Source organism: Chiloscyllium plagiosum, unplaced genomic scaffold (genome assembly GCF_037043375.1).
Source record: "Chiloscyllium plagiosum isolate Xiang-an unplaced genomic scaffold, Cpla_swu_hap1 HiC_scaffold_46, whole genome shotgun sequence".
Classification (NCBI taxonomy): domain Eukaryota; kingdom Metazoa; phylum Chordata; class Chondrichthyes; order Orectolobiformes; family Hemiscylliidae; genus Chiloscyllium; species Chiloscyllium plagiosum.
This window is the reverse complement of record NW_028270184.1, coordinates 53,881,032-53,899,250: the sequence shown is the minus strand read 5'-3', so window position 1 is coordinate 53,899,250 and position 18,219 is coordinate 53,881,032.

The following is an 18,219-nucleotide window of genomic DNA, read 5'->3' as shown; positions in this document are numbered from 1 at the left end:
CCACGTTACCAAACAGATTACTGATTGGAGTGTATTAATATGTGACGCCATTAAAACGAAAGTTTGGAAAATGTTGTTTTGGAACCATGGGAATTAGAGCTTCTGAATTAGATAAAGTAGGATTGATGGATTTAGACACCACGTAAGAGAAAGTTTTCATGACAAGAGAGAGAGTACATTGCCCGTCGGTCACGTGTCACCTGAAAACAGGAGCATTCCTGCAAACACCCATTTTATTGTCCGTAACCCCCCAGGTTCTCACACTTGAAGTATGTAGCCAAGCACATTTTAAATGATTTTTGTTTTCCTTCATCTATTATCCTTTCAAAGACTGAGTTTCCTGAATCTTCTGTCATTTTGCTGTCAAAGAATTATATCTAAATACTTCATTCAGCGAACTTCCCCGTCAAGAGGAAGAGATTTCTTACCATCTACTTTATCCAGACATGACATTTTTGTGCTTCTCACGAAAATAATTGCCGTTAACCTCTTCTTCTCCACCATGAACAACTCTGGGCAAGTTGGAATTTCATTATTGCTGCATTCTTCCACTCTTAGCAGGAATCTCCCAGACTCATTCGAACATACTTTCATTCTGACTCGAATGTAATCACCAATTATTCAGTGATTTGATGTGTGAATGTCGTATTTTTTTCCAGTTGCATTTACTCCTACTTTTAGTAGGGAACATATTTTAAGTTTAGAGCAGAAATAAAGTTAAGAGGATATCAGATGTAACATTTCCACAGAGAATATTTCGTTTGTTGAATGAATGTACAGAGGAAGAGATGGACATGGGTACTGTAAAAATGATCAAAAGACATTTTAGCAAGTACATGAATAAGAAATATTTGGGAAGGCATGGGGTTAAGCGCACACAGGTGGGATAAATTATGTTTTGGATTATGTCTGGTATGGCCTGGTTGGACCGAAAGGTCTGTTTCAATGTTGTATCTCTAAATGACGAACTCTCTATCCATTTCTATCTTTATTATACATCGCTGTAGTGATTCTCGAGTGAATTGGTTTTAGATCGTGTCTGAGACTCTACGAATATCTCCTTTAATTAGAGAAGTCAGTAGGTCTGCAAGTTGCGCATATAAAAAAATACTGTTTTCTCCAGCATTGTTGCTGAGTAGTTTTGCTTACGCAGAGGCAGCAGTTTGATTATGGGTTGAAGCTGTTGTTCTAACAAGCGATCAACAGGAGACAAGATGTCTTTGATCTACTGCACAGAACTCCAGATGCTTCAGGCAAATGGGTACACGAGAATCATTTCTGCATCCGGCTGAATTGCAGCTAAATATTGTGTCTGGTAGATACAGAATACAGCGTTTATTGTGCGATGACAAGAAAACATAAAATTGGCTGCGCACCAGAAATGTCTATTTTTCCAGCGAGAGGTCATGCTAGTTAGTAAAGCCTGTTCATCGAGTACCTTCAGAGCTTTTGAATAAGAAGTAAATGGATTCAAAATCCCACATTGCTGTAACTTTTGTTATCATCTCAAAATAAAATGGTGAACTTGAATTGGCTCCAACTCACTGAACTTGTTGCACCAATCACTGAATAATTGGCGATTACATTTGAGTGGGCGGCACGGTGGCACAGTGGTTAACACTGCTGCATCACAGCACTGGAGACCTGGGTTTAATTCCTGCCTCAGGTGAATGTCTGTGTGGAGTTTGCACGTTCTCCCCGTGTCTGCGTGGGTTTCCTCCGGGTGCATCCGTTTCCTCCCACAGTCCAAACATGTGCAGCTTAGGTGAATTGGCCATGCTAAATTGCCCGTCGTGTTCGGGGAATGGGTCTGCGTGGGTTGCACTTCGGCGGGTAGATGTGGACTTTTTGGGCCGAAGGGCCTGTTTCCACACTGTAAGTAATCTAACTTTCTGACTAATGCATCTCATGAAAACTGAGTGGGCACTTTGCACATGTTTAGCACCGGTGTAGTGAACGTGAAACTTTTGTTGAATTGTAGTAGTTAACAGTCCCTGTCATATTCATCTATGGGAAGAGAAATTTGCTGTTTCGGACATACACCCGTGCCAACTATTATTGCAATGTTCTGAAATTACCAGACACTTCTGACGCACCACACAGTTATCTTCAATGGTTAAGGCTTATTTTTAAATTATTGAGCGACCTGCTACAGTTTATGAGATTCTCTTTCAAAACTTTGTCTGATTGTTACGTATCACTGTCAGTTCACATTATTTTAATTCAGACACATAGCTTTCCTCTACTATGCATTTTCAGATTATTACATTATGGTCAGAGCAATTTGACAAAGATACCAGAAGAGACATTCTGCAATGTAAAGTGGTTCTTCTACTCTCCGGGTTCAAACTGTTTAGGGATATTCACCCACATTCTGAACATACTCACTTTGGACATGCTCCATATTAGTTCACTTGAATTGAATTGAGAAATGCCCTTTCGAAATTATATGTTATTTTGTAATGCGAAGGCAAATTGTGAGTGTCAGAAAACATAAAGTCAGCAATTGTATTGCCTGATAATGGTATTAAACGCCTTTTTAAAAGCTGTTGTCTGCTCATGGTTGAATATAGAATTACAAGTAGTTAATTTCTAAATGGAAATTCTATAATTAATCACTTTGGACACACTCTGCATTCAGTTGCCTAAATTGAACATAGAAACATCTTATAAGAATTACGTGTTATTACGTGGGGTGACAGAGACTTCGAGTGGCCAGAAAAAAAACGTTTTTTAAAAAATATTGGCCAATAATATCATTTAACTTTGATTTTAATTTTATCTGCTTGTGAATGAATGTAGACATAAAGTGACCTAACTTCCAATTGAATGTGTTTTGTTATTTTAAGCAATATATTTGAAACTATCATTTGAAGTACACCTCAAGTTGACAAATTTACTTTCACAGTTAAAAAAACGCTTCCAAACAAGCTATTCAGCAAATCAATATCACGAAATGAATGTACATTAACTTTTAAGTATAACCTCTTTTAAATGCATGGCGCCATCTGTTAAGGCTGTGCAAGGTGATAAGAATATCCGGTCTCAGCCTCCAGTCAGCAACTAGCAGGCGGAGCATGTCAGCTCGCCCCTTCTGGTGGCCATATGATCCCTAGTCACTGGACCGTAAGTCAACACTTCTGAATCTGGTTTGTTTAGAAAGATCTTAACAGAACCTTTCTCCACAAGTTATTGGAACGATTATGTCGACAATTTTTTTTTTGCAATTTGTTACTGGCTTTCTTACGACGTGATTTTTTTTTCATGTCTCTATTTGTTACTGTCTCAATGTTAGTCGACTCACCCATAATTTCATCAGCAGTACTGATCTTTTTCTCTTTGTTTTCGTTTTAAAGGGGCCCAGTCGAAGGTTATTTTGACCCAACCAGAGGCAGCACAATGGCCGTCCCGGAGGAACCCTGAAAGTGACCTGCAAAATCAGCGGATTCAATCTTGGCAGCTATCGGATGAGTTGAGTCTGACAGAGTTCTGGACAGGTTAGCTATTATAAATCATCCAATACATACTATGGCCAAGGGATTAAGAATCGATTTACTGCGTCCAAAGGCACTTCAAACAATATCTTCGGGCTGCACATAAGAGCCTGAAGATGGAAAACATTGCCATCTATTACTGTGCAAGAGACCACAGCGACAGGAGCCAGGGCAGGACTCTTTCAAAAACTGCTCAAGGGGACAATTCAAACGTATCTGACATGATTTGGAGATTCCGGTGTTGGACTGGTGTGCACAAAGTTAAAAATCACACAACACCAGATTATAGTCCAATTGGTTTAATTGGAAGCATACTAGCTTTCGGAGCGCCACTCCTTCATCAGGTGATGGTATAGGACTAAATCCTAAGGCACAGAATTTACAGCAAAAAATTTCAGTGATGGAACTGATATTAAACATTGAAAAATAACTTGATTGTCTGTTGAGTCTTTCATCTGTTCGAATACCAGGATAGTTCAGCTTCTTTCATGTGTAAATCAGAAAACAGAAGGTGACGGGCACCTGGAAGTACTCAGGGATGCTCTCACAAGAACGGGGTACGATGCCCAACTCATCGACCACCAGTTCCGACGTGCCAAAGCAAGGAACTGTGATGATCCTCAGGAGACAGACACGTGCTGCAACCGACAGGGTACCCTTCCTTGTTCAGTATTTCTCAGGAACTGAAAAACTACGCCATGTTCGTTGTGACCTGCAACATATCATCAATAAGCCTGATCATCTCGCCATCACCTTCCCCACACCTCCACCACTTGTCTTGAAACAACCGCCAAACCTCAAATAAATCATTGTTCTCAGCAAACTGCCCGGTTCTCAGGACAACTCCATACAACCTTATCATTGTAGGCACTGCACGACGTGTCAGAGTGTGGACCTAGATTCGACCATTACACGTGGGGACACCTCCCACCTTGTATAAAACACGTAGTCATGTGGATCATCTAATGTTCTATATCTTACACGTTGCAGGCAAGGATGCCCTGAGGCATGGCACATGGGGAAACCGAGCTAAGGCTACGGCAACAGATGAATGGGCACTGCACAACAGTTAACAGACAGGAGTGCTCCCTCCCAGTTGTGGAACACTTCAGTGATCCAGGACATTCTACCTCGGGTGACCATCCTCCAAGGCGGTCTTCGGGACAGGCAGCAGCGAAAAGTGGCCGAGCAGAGGCTGATAGCTCAGTTCGGTACGTAAAGGGAGGGCCTCAACCGGGACCTTGTGTTCATGTCACATTATAGGTGACCACCATTGCACTATACACATACAGACACTCCTACACACGCACACACTCACAGGCACTTCTATACACACATACACACGGACACACATACACACAGGCACGCAAACAGACACCCACACACACACTTGCAGACATACACACTCCCACACTCACACAGGCATCCTCTCAGAGACTTAGACTACCCTACACTCACGCACACACATATCCACTCTCTCTCACAGACAGTCAGAAACAGCCACTCCAGATACGCACACACACACCCACACTCACACATGCACCCCCTCACAGACTGAAGACACACTACACTCACTACAAACACACATAAACTCTCTCCCACACTCACAACCCCAGCCCAGACAGACACACACTGACAGACAGACAAGGACCCACATGCACACAGAAATATTTTGTGGGATGAATGTGTACTTGCAGAGTTACGTTGTATTTTGCTCAAAAACTGCATGAATTCATGTAAAACTGTGTTATCTCAATTTTTAGATTAGAATCACTCTAAACATCATGGCATAGACGTAGCACACAGGGGGCTTACACCTTCAACATATTGTCAAGCTTTCACCCATTGTTACAGCTAAGCTGAGAATGCAACTTTTGAAATAAGGTTTTGTGATTTATACATGAAATAAGTGAAATTATCATGGCATTCGAACAGATGAAAGACTCAACAGACAATGAAGGTATTTTTCAATGTATAATTTCAGTTACATCACACTGTACATTTTTGCTATAAATTCTGTGCCTTAGGATTGTGTCCTCCGCTATCACCTGATGAAGGAGCAGCGCTCCAAAAACTAGTGTGTTTCCAATTGAACCTAATGGACTATAACCTGGCGTTGTGTGATTTTTAACATCATATCTGACGGTCAACACGAGTGTTAAATCCGGTTATACTGTCTGTGATCTGAAGCAAACGTCACGCTATCGCTTACAAACGACTAAAGATTAATTATATCATTTACACTAGCAAACTGGGTGATATCTTTGACAATATTTTTGGCATGTCATACGTGCTGCTGACAGTTCTGCCAATTAAGTGCTTATCATGTCTGACTTCCCGGAAAATCTCTGCTAATTGCATTGTGTTAACTATGGCAATAATTCCAAACACAACAAGTACGAAATATGCATTTTGCAGGAAATTTGAGACCCAGAGTATGGAACAGAGAATGAATGAGGTTTCTGTAATGGTCTACATCACTGTGATCACGCAGTGGCGGAGTGAGACTGGAATTTGACCTCAATACAAAAACACTCAGCCCTCATTGTTTGAAACTAGTCAGGTTTTACTTCTACGAACCATCTTACCTTGCAATGCATTGTTAGTTGTGTAGTGCATTTTGCAAATATCAGTGATTAATATTTTAAACGGTGATAATTATGATACACCACTTTGTAGTTTTGAGAATCAGCTCATGTGTTACTCGAAGATATATAAAACAATATAATAATTTATCGAGTATGATCAGTAGCCATAATGCATTCAAGATTAATCATGACTTTATTTTGCCTGTGGTTGCGCATACCTAAAATAACTTTATTTGTTTTGTGCAGATCCACCTATTATGTGACCAGTCCAGGGAATGTAACACTGTGCGACTATCATGAATACTGGGGCCATGTGACAATGGTGACGGTGACAGCACGTCAGAAAATTGACCATTCTTACTATTTCTTCACTTTGTTTTCTTGTGACAAATGGAAGAATTAAGTGAAATTCAGATTCTGTGGTGAGTTTCGTTTGGTTCCAATTGTTTTTTGTTAAAACTGATTATCGAATTAAATTAAGTTTTTCACAAAAACTAAAGTGGCAGTGACGATACAGTTCCTCAGTGTATCGCCTTTTCTAATCAGATAGGCATTCTGCGTGGCTGGATTACTTAAAACATGTAACATCTCTTCATCAGTAAGGTATAAACAATGTTTAATTTCAGTGACACCCACTATCTGTGGGTTTTATTATTGACAACAAATTTTAACATGTTCTAAATATTAACAAACGTGATAAAAATATGCTAACATATAATTATGAATTAATTGAATATACTCTCCGTATGCATAACGTTCTTAGCATGATTGTTTTTGTTCGTTTAATTTCTTAATTTTGTTGACGACAGTAACGTTAGATCTTGTCATGAAATTTTCATGCGATGCTACATTTCATTCCGTTGACTGGATGTTGAATGTGCTTACTTAATGATGTTGAATTGAGTTAATTGGATTCTGACTTTGTTTTACTTGATTTTGTTATATTATTACGTAAAAGAGTGTTTGTCAGATCTCAGCATGATGTATGATTTAAGATATCCATCAGCAAATCCACTCGTTATAATCTACTTGAATAATGATTTAGATAATTCCACTCTGTATATATCGAATACAAATTCCACCACTCAATTCCAGTTCCTGTTCAACATTTTGCCTTTCTTTTGCCTTCAGAGTTGTGAGTCATTAACCTACATTCCCCCTCCTCCTGTTCCCGAAATCCAAATTCTGCTTTGGATAATTCTTTCGGAAACAATTTTAAAACAAAGATATGCATCTGGAGACAGCAACATATTTTATCATTCACTATAGACACACGTCATCACAAACCATGAAGTTGATCATGCTTGAACAATCGGACAGAAGATCACACATTAGTCACAGGTTGATAACTGACTGTGTGGAGCTTCGATAAGCAATCATGAGCAATTCTTAAACCACAGAAGGATGCCACTCAACCCATTGTGTCAGCACGATTTGCCGAATATGCTTTCTGATTTTGTGCCATTTCCGTGAACTCTCCTTATGATCCTGCATCTTGCTTCGAATCAAAGAATAAAATAACATCCTTGACTTGGCCTGCCTAAAATACAGTTCCACACGATGCTTTCTAGACCTAATTACTGACTGTGAGAAGTTTCTTTATTACATCACATTTCATTCTGTTGTAATGTATTTGAAATCTACACTCGCATTCTCATTGCTACTCGGTGAGGGAACACTTTCTCATTATCTGCTCTCAATAGGACCCTCGTGATTTTGAAACCGTCTTTCAAATATCCTGTGAGCCTTCTCCAATCTAACGTCATGGCTGAAATGTCTCACTGGCGGAGCCTATCGTGTCAAAATTGTTTCTCCAAGCCACCAGTGTTCCCACTGTTCCTGCTTTCTACTTATACCCCATTGCCTCTGGAAATAGTCTTGTGGTCCACCGTGGTTTCTAATTATCTTGATGCTGACTAATTAACTTCAGTAAAGATTGGGAAGAATTAAAGCAGTGTTCCCAATCTCTGCTCCATTACTCATTCCTGCTCTGTCCCACTCCCCAACCCCATATCCTCTCTCTTGTAACTCACTAAGAAGAAGCCCAGGCCGTTAATCTGGAGGATCTAAAGCGTCATACCATACAAGACAGGGAATCAAATGCTGGAAAGTGGGCTAATGCATAATAGGTGTAATATTGGTGGGACAAACACCATAGGTCAAAGGCCCTCTTTTTTTTCCATTGACATAATTCTGAATTAAATGTCCTGCATTAGTTTTGTTATTTTTTTTCTTTGTGTTGTGAGCAAATCTTGCGAGTGTAAGTTCCGTCAGTTTCAGTTCTGTTTTAGAGCTCTCATTCACAGAATAAATTTTTCAAAGGCGTTGTAAAACTGAAATAACTGGAAAAGCAGTGGTATAACAGAATGCAGTAGAAAAACTCTCAACGATCTCGATAATATGAGGTTTTGAATTTCTGATTAACCTCAGTAAAATTAATGACAAATCTGAAAAGAATAACAAAAGATCTTTCGAACTTGTTGGAACTGGTGTGTGTGAAATAAAGTAAGTCTTGTTGTTTGAATATAAATTAACATTAACATTAACGATATTAAGGATCAGGCTAATTCAGTCTTTGGGGTATTCAATTACAGACATAAATCTCAATGACATCATGTCATTAAAGTAAACCTGTTGTCATAATCTGTTTGATCAAAACGATTTGAAACATTTGAACATGTAATCGCAGTTTCCCAATGGAGATACCACACAGTACAAAACAATGACTCTGGATCTGTTTCAGCTCCAATTTCGAGAGAATTCTCCAATTCCGACAGGTTGCTGACAGCAGGAGTGCGGAAGTTGTTTCACAAACAACAAAATGTATTTTCCATTGCAAATGTTTGAAAAAGTATACTACACAATCCTTGCCGTTGTTGGTATCCCTGGTAAGTCTTGTAACAAATTCAATTGTATAAATGTCTCCATAAAAATCATACTTCTTTCCATTCTATGACGGAGAATTATTTTATTTCCATTTGGCAAGGCAATACTCAATGCCAGACAACAGAGTCCCCATTTGCTGAAATTATAGCGAATAGTTGGTCGATTAGGAGGCTTCTCAGTAATGTACAGCATTGTGTATATCTCTGTACTGTGAAGAATCGGTTTACACTGAGACCAGAATGATGAGGTTTGACTGAGCTCTGGCTCTGGATGGTCTCGAAAGTATTTTGAAAGACCATTCTTGCTGTGGGTGTTAAAGTCCTTATATCGGTAGAGGGGTTTGTAATAGCCTAACTCTTGGTGACCTAGTACTTGGCGTAAAGGTATTTTGTTGGTGGATCTTGCTCAGTCAGCTTGTCCGAAATAGGAGCTATATACAATGTGGGCAATAGGTGGGATGCGCTGGTCGTAATGGAATGTTAAGCGACCGTCAGCACGTATGGCTTTGACCATCCTGTATGTTTTTGTCATACATTGAGTGTGTGAGTCCGTGATATCTGATGACAGATCACTGGGACGATTCTTGAGCACAGCTTCTCAATTATGACGTGTATCGTTGTATTTTTTGATTGTCAAAAAGATATGTGACTTGCGCCATTTGTAAATCAATGCACAATATTTCGGTGTAGAGTCGAATAGCACAAACGCTGAGATCTGGAGTATTATGCCAACTGCTGCCCACAGAGGATCAAACAACTACGTCCAATAGGATGTTTCTCGTCTTGTCTTTAGTCACTGATATCCTTCGATCGCCCACAAACAATAATGGTCTAAGTGAAGGTCATTATTTCGTCTTGGGCTATCAATTTGGCTAAATATTTATCACGAGTGTTGTTATTCACTTGGCACTAACATTTTGAAGATTGAATAGTAAAATGTCGCAGCATACTGCTATGCAGAAGGACTTGACTGTCCTTGTACATGAATCACAGAAGATTGATTTGCAGGTACAACAAGTAATTAGGAATGTAAATGGAATTTTTTCCTTTATTGCGAAAGGAGTTGTGGCTAAAAGCAGAGAAGAATTATCACAACTGTACTAGGTCCTGATGAGGCCACACCTGGAGTACTGCGTGCAGTTTTGATCTCCTTGCTTGAGAATGGATTTACTGGCACTGGAGGGATTCCAGAAGAGCTTCACAGGGTTGATTCCGGAGTTGAGTTTATTGGCTTATGAGGCGAGACTCAGTAGACTGGGATTGTATTCAATGGAATTCAGAAGAATCAGGGTAATCTATAGTGACATAGATAATAATGAAGGCAATAGATAAGATAGAAATAGAGAAAAGCTTTCCACTGGCGGGTGGAACTAGCGCAAGAGGGCACAGCCTCAAACTTAGAGGGAGACGACTGAATTCAGAAGGAAATTCTTCACCCAACGGTTTGTTAAACTATGGAGTCCCTTGCCCAGGGATGCAGTCAATGCTACTTCAATAAACGCTTCTAATAGCTATGATAGGTTTTTTTGAACATTAAAGGAATTAAGGGATACGGAGAGAGCATGGGTAAGTGGATCTGAGTCGACGAAAATATCAGCCATGATCTTTTCGAGTGGTGCCAAGGGCCAGTCGGCCTAATCCTGCTCCTTGTTCTTACGTTCTTATGAATCTACTGCATATAATTTTAAGCAGATCATCTGTGAGGTAACAGTTTTACACCATGGAGTGCAGCACTCCGTTAACTTTGTGAAATCTATGTTATTGCACCTGGTCCAGAGGACTCAGAACAATTAGAGGTGAAACAATATGATTTTTTTGCCAACGAAAGACATATTCTATTGTGGTGACTGATGCACCATATTGGATATTTGATATTATTGTGCTACTCTGAGGCTACAATCAGGATAAAGAACAATTGACCATACGGAGTACAGGTAAGCCCTGCTGTTGTGACTTCCATTTGTCTTGATATTCAGCATTTAGGATCTCAGTGAGTTGGAAACGACATCAGCGTCACCATTTGAGACGTTGTCCCTCAGTAACATATTGATAAATGAATTCGTCAAACCTGATTTGCATGATGCAGTTTGCCTCATGATGTGGGACATCACAGCAATGATTGGCACAAGGGGTGTCGGTTCAAATAGTGATTATGATTTACACCTTAGACAGAGATTTTATATCGAAACATGAGTTCCAGCAGTTATAATGTGACTTGCTGTAGTTATATCGATGCAGTTCACGATCTCACTGACATATGTTAGCCAATCTGAAACTTGTTTACGAAGGCGATGCGGGGGCACCCTGGTAATTATAAGCCAGTGAACCTGACTTCGGTTGTGGCTAAGGTGTTAGTAATCGTTATAAGAGATAACACTTGTGATCATCTGGAAATGAATAATTTGATTAGGGATAGTCTACATGGTTTTGTGAAAGGAAGTTCGAGCCTCACAAAAATTATTGAGTTCTTCGAGAAGGTGACAAAAGCAGGTGGATGATGGTAAAGTTGTCAATGTGGTGTATGTGGACATCAGTAAGGCGTTTGATGTTTTCCACACAGTAGGCTATTGCACAAAATACGGAGTTTTGTGATTGAAGGTGATTTCGCAGTTTGGCTCAGAAAATGGCTAGCTGAAAGAATATAGAGAGTGGTGGTTGATGGGAAATTTCCATCCTGGAGCTCGCTTACCAGTGATGTTACCGTAACGATCTATTTTGGGGGCCACTGGGGGCCAATTGTCACAACGTCCTTGCCTTCTGGATGATTGGACGGCGGAGTTGAGTGGGAAAGACTGCTCGCCTGCGTTCACTTTGTGGGAAGTATATTCGGATTCGACCCTGTGGTGGTTGAGGATGGCTATTCAGGGAATTAACATCACACAAGGCAGTTCAGTTTGTGCAGCTCTATCGTTTCAGAGAACATCACTTGGGCACACGCACTAAATGCCCCATTGCCTTGTGGCCGAACACTTCAACTCCCCCTCCCACTCCACCAAGGACATGCCTCCTCCATTGCCAAATTCTGGCCACCCGACGCCTGAAGGAAGTGTGCTTCCTTTTCCAGCTTGGGACTGTCCAATCACATGGCATCAATGTCGGTTTCACCAGTTTCCTCTTCTCCCGTCCCCGCACATTATCTTAGCTCCAAGCCTCAAACTCAGCAACGCCCTCTTGAACTGTCCTCCTTGTCAATTTTCCTTCCCATCTATTGGTTCCAAACTCCACTCCGTCCTATCACCATCACGCCCACCTTCATCTATCTACCCCATTCCCTGCTACCTTCTCTCCCACCCCATCCACTCCCATTTATCTTTCAACTTTCCTTAGGATCAAACCCAACGCCCAAAATTGTTGATGAACAGCTGGTGTTCGAAATGTCAATTTGACTGCTCCTCAGATGTTGCCTGATTTGGTATGCATTTCCAGCGCTTCAATTTTTGACTGTGAATAGTAGTTGTCACTTATTAAAATAAGGTGGATGGTATGTCGTTGTAAATGGACACAGACCTTTTCAATATCTAATGAGTCATACTTGGTGCTGAAGGTTGTGACATCACGAGAAGGCATCCCTAAATTGAAAATTATGTTAATCAGAAGGACATTGTTAAGACAGTTTTAGATTTTGGGTCCTAGGTTAGACCCTGAAGAATTCCTGCAGAGATCAACGACGGCTGAGATGATTGACCTCCAGCAGCCTTTTTCTCAGTAGCAGGGTGGGAGGAGGTATGGTCCAGTCTCTGTTGAGACTCCAAAACCAAATGCAGAAAGTTTGCAATCAATTCCATGTTAGTTGTCTTCCATTCTTTGTTTGACTGATCCCGTGTGCACTTGTGTGGATGTTGTTAACTTATGGGAAACTCTAGCCAGTCAGAGTAAATTAAAAATCAGGTCAAACAAACATCTGCCAACCGCAAAAATGATCGTGTTTCTCCGAAAATATTCTTCACTCTGTCTTTTAAAATTAGAAATGATTCATGCGGAGAGAGTTTGAGGCTGTAGTTCAGATTCTTGAAACTTCATTTTACATGGAACAGCAACCGCATTTTTACCATTACTTACAGGGGAATGGATGAGGTCAGTGGTGTATGGTCGTGTACACGTGACGAGAGTCCGTACCAAATGTTGGAGCACTAATTGCAGTAGGTAACCATCCTGGAACATGGTGGTTACATTCATTGCTGACTACGTTCATAGTTCAGATTGTCAGGATATTCATTTCTGTGCACATGGAGAATACTTGATCAGTATGTTCATGTCATATTTCTTTCCGTTGTCTCTCTTGCAGTTAGTCTGGCGTTGATTGTAATCTTAGTTCGAGGCAAGTGTGGTCTTTCTACATGCAGCACTCGCTATCTGGTGGCCATGGCAGCGTCTGATCTACTGTTCCTTTTTATTGGTGTCGTTCTTCGCCGATTTACATTTCTTTATTATCCAACATGTTTCCTGAACATCACTCCTGTTTGTAGTGTAATCTATGTTCTCACCTGCTTGACCATTGATTGCTCTACCTGGTTCACTGTTGCTTTTTCCTTTGATCGATTTGTCAACATTTGTTTTCCTCAGTTGAAACCTAAGTATTGCACAGAGAAACGTGTCACGCGAGTACTAGCAATGATCTGCATTTTTTTTTCTTTAAAGAACATTCCCAACTACTTTCGATTTAAACCTGGAAAAATCATCAACAATGTTCCATGGTACTGTCCCACTAGACACAGTTATATTTATGATCGCCGGTGGGCAGGTTTTAAATACTTTGAACATTTTTTAACACCATTTCTCCCATTCACGTTAATTCTCTTTTTCAACGTTCTGACTATCAGACATATAGGCGAGGCTGTTAAGGTGCGCAAGGTACTGAAGGGTCAGGCAAGAATAGAGAATGACCCAGAGATAGACAACAGAAAGAATTCTGTGATTTTACTCTTTTCCATGTCTGCCAGCTTCATACTACTCTGGTCATCGTATATTTTATTTTTCTTTAATGTCGGTTATTACTTGGATTACACTAATTTTCGTCTCTTTGCAGAAACTGCATATATGCTGCGGAGCTTAAGCTGCTGCACAAATGCATTTATTTGTGTTGTGATGCAGAAAAAAATCAGAGATCATTTGAAGAATGCCATGAAATATCCAGTTATAAAAATAATTCAATTGCTGATTAAATCCTATTAACTGAGAGTTAACATGAGATGCAGCATATAATTGAATGAGGTGTGCATGAGAGAAACAGAACGAAAGGAGAAGGAGGAATAACAATGTGATAACACCCCTTTTGTAATGGGTAAGTAATGATTACATCAGAGGAGCAAAACGAAATAGGTTCCAGGAAAAATGCAGTGTAAGGTGCTGTTAGCAATGAGCAAATATTAGTAGAAACACAAAGGCAAAAACGAAGAGAAATTAAATATGTACAAGCTGTATCCACCCCAAGCAATTAGTCCTCAGCGAGTGAAGCAGATACCAAAAAAAACTTTGGAGGTAAGTATAATCGTTCACTGCAGGCCTGAGTGAGAAAAGCAAGCTCAACATACTGCCCTCTCTTCCTTACTGAATTCTTTGATTTACATATCTTGACAAAAGAAAATTTGGAATGTTAATAAGGACCCTCGCCACCTTCTACAAATACTCCATTGAAAGCATATTTTCCAGGTGCATAATGTTCTGACAACGCAACTGCTCTGCACAGGACTGTAAGAAACTTCAGAAGGTGGTGAGTAGAACCCAAGCCATCACGGAACACAATTTTCCATCAATGGATTCCATTTTGCAGGCTCAATGGTGCGAAAAGACCGCCGCCATCATCAACGACCGATCCTACCCCGATAATGATCTCCGAAAAACTCTTTCATCAGATAGAAAATGCAGAAACCTTAATACATGCATCTGCAGGTTCAGGAACAACTTCTTCTGAGCCGTTATTTCACGGACGAATGGCTTCTGTAGCCTCAACTAATGCTGCTTTTGCTAATACTGATCTCACCGAGCAAACATCCTATGTCGTGTAACTTTTAACTCTGTCTAGTTCTTTTAGATCTATTGGTGCTTGCTTATTATGATCTACTTGTACTGTTCATAATTAAAAGCGTTTCACTGTAACATCAGAAGCTCCCTGTTACATAGTTTAAATAATAAATTGTAAAAAAAAGTCTTTTCATTGCAGATGTAATTTCAGCAATACGGCACTTTTTCTGTTTCCATTTAGTTCACCTCTGACCTGATGCTATTATAACTCCCTTTCTTTACTCACATCTTTCGTCGAAGCAGCCGCTGTATTATCGAGCAAACGAAGGCCCAATCCGAAGAGTCAGTGACAGACGGTACCTGAAGCTTAGGAATAGGGGCGGATGTGACAAATGAGCCAACATCTTCAGTGCTTGCATAAAATTGTTTTGATGTCCCCTTGTCTCCATAGAGATCAGCGTGACGTGACTCTGAATGAATCCTATTTGCTTGTGGCTTCATAATGATGGATGTGATAAATTCGTAATGATAATTACAACATCGTGAATAATTGTTTCCTTCAGCATACTAGCTCCAGAAGACAACTCCGCTTCTGCTCATAACTGGCGAAGCAGTCATTTATTCCATTGTTACTTTTGGACCCTTGTATTCCAGCATCTTATCGGTCTGACACCAGATTACAAACTCCTTGCATTTCCTTTGTCCAAACTTTTGCCATCCTGCTGGTTTGTGAATCTTAACAAATGCCAATATTTCCTGATCATCTAGTGACCGCATACACCAACAACAGACATACGATGCTCGAAATCGCGATTTTGAATTCTCACTCGTGTATTTACAATCTACCATGGTCACCCACCCATTTTGTTCGTACTGTTAAAAGGCTTATTTTATAAACTTTCTATGGGAGTTATAGATGTGCTGCTGCACTGAAAATGTTACCAGTTCATGTGATGGTTAAGAAAAAAGTTACAGATGACATTGGATTAAATCAAATGAAATGGCAGACATAAATGCTAGAAACATTGGAAAGTCTGACGATTCGGAGCAATTTCGGACCCAACAGAAGATGATCCAGAAACTGAACGGGGACAGAGAGAATGTGATTGCAGCCTTTCTTTGAAGTCGCTGCACCCGATGTGGCCTCCTCTATATTGGGGAGACAGGCCGCCTACTTGCGGAGCGTTTCAGAGAGCGTTTCCTTCTTACATTCCTAGAACATTTGAAATCGCATTTATCACTTCCCTAAAAATACCTACAGCTTCAGAATCTAAGAGGTGCATAGCACGGAAACAGATCCATCAGTCCAACTCGTCCATGCCGACCAAATATGGTGGAAAGGACGATGGATGAGGACTTGCCATCTGAGGTAGTTTGGGCTGAGGTTAGGAATAGGAAAGGTGAGGTCACCCTGTTAGGAGTCTTTTACAGGCCTCCTAATAGTCCTAGAATCATTGAAGAAAGGATTGGGAAGGTGATTCAGGAGATGAGTGACAGTAATAGGGTGGTTGTTATGGGGGACTTTAACTTTCCTGATATTGATTGGGAAAGCTATAGCTCAAGTTCGTTAGATGGGTCAGTGTTTGTTCAATGTGTGCAGGAGAGTTTCCTGACACAATATGTAGACAGGCCAACAAGAGGTGAGGCCATACTGGATTTGGTTCTGGGTAACGAACCAGGCCAGGTGTTAGAATTAGAGGTAGGTGAGCACTTTGGGGATAGTGACCATAATTCGGTGATTTTTACACTCGTGATGGAGAGGGATAAGTGTGTACTACAGGGCAAGAATTATAGCTGGGGTAAGGGAAATTATGATGCGGTGAGGCATGACTTAGGATGTGTGGCTTGGAAAAGTAGACTCCAAGGCAAGAGTGTAAATGATATGTGGAACTTGTTCAAGGGGCAACTATTGAGTGTCCTTGATAATTATGTACCTGTCAGGCAGGAAGGAAAGGGTCGTGCGAGGGAGCCGTGGTTTAATAAGGAATTGGAATCCCTTGTTAAATGGAAGAGGGCGGCCTATCTCAAGATGAGACGTGAAGGTTCAATTGGGGCGATTGAGAGTTATAGGGTAGCCAGGAAGGACCTGAAGAGAGAGCTAAAAGCAGCAAGGAGGGGACATGAAAGGTCCTTAGTAGATAGGATTAGGGAAAACCCTAAGGCTTTCTATAGGTATGTTAGGAATAAAAGAATGACTAGGGTAGGAATAGGTCCAGTCAAGGATAGTAGGGGGAAGTTGCGTGTGGAGGCGGAAGAGATTGGGGAGACACTGAATGAATACTTTTCTTCAGTATTCACTCAGGAACAGGGCATTGTTGTCGATGAGAATACTGAGGCACAAATAAGTAGAATGGATGGCTTTGAGGTATGTAGAGAAGAGGTGTTGGAAATCCTGGAAAAGGTGAAAATAGATAAGTCCCCTGGGCCTGATGGCATTTATCCTAGGATTCTCTGGGAAGCAAGGGAGGAGATTGCAGAGCCATTGGCCTTGATTTTTATGTCCTCTTTGTCTACAGGAGTAGTCCCAGAAGACTGGAGGATAGCAAATGTGGTTCCCTTGTTCAAAAAGGGGAGTAGGGATAGCCCTAGTCACTATAGGCCGGTGAGTCTCACTTCTGTTGTGGGCAAAGTCTTAGAGAGAATTGTAAGGGATAGGATTTATGCACATTTGGATAGGAATAATGTGATCAAGGATAGTCAGCATGGTTTTGTGAAGGGCAGATCGTGCCTCACAAACCTTATTGAATTCTTTGAAAAGGTGACGAAGGAGGTTGATGAGGGGAAAGCGGTAGATGTGGTATATATGGATTTTAGTAAGGCGTTTGATAAGGTTCCCCATGGTAGGCTACTGCAGAAAATACGGAGATATGGCATTGAGGGTGAGTTGGAGGTTTGGATTAGGAATTGGCTGGATGGAAGAAGACAGAGGGTAGTAGTTGATGGCAAAGTTTCTTCATGGAGTGCCGTCACTAGCGGTGTTCCGCAAGGATCTGTTTTGGGACCATTGCTGTTTGTCATTTTTATAAATGACCTGGAAGAGGGGTTAGAAGGTTGGGTGAGCAAGTTTGCGGATGATACGAAAGTCGGAGGAGTTGTTGACAGTGAGGAAGCATGTGGCAGGTTACAGCAGGATATAGAGAAGCTGCAGAGCTGGGCAGAAAGGTGGCAGATGGAATTCAATGTAGCTAAGTGCGAGGTGATTCACTTTGGGAAGAATAACAAAAAGATGGGGTACTGGGCTAATGGTCGGATACTTGGTAGTGTGGATGAGCAGAGGGATCTTGGTGTCCA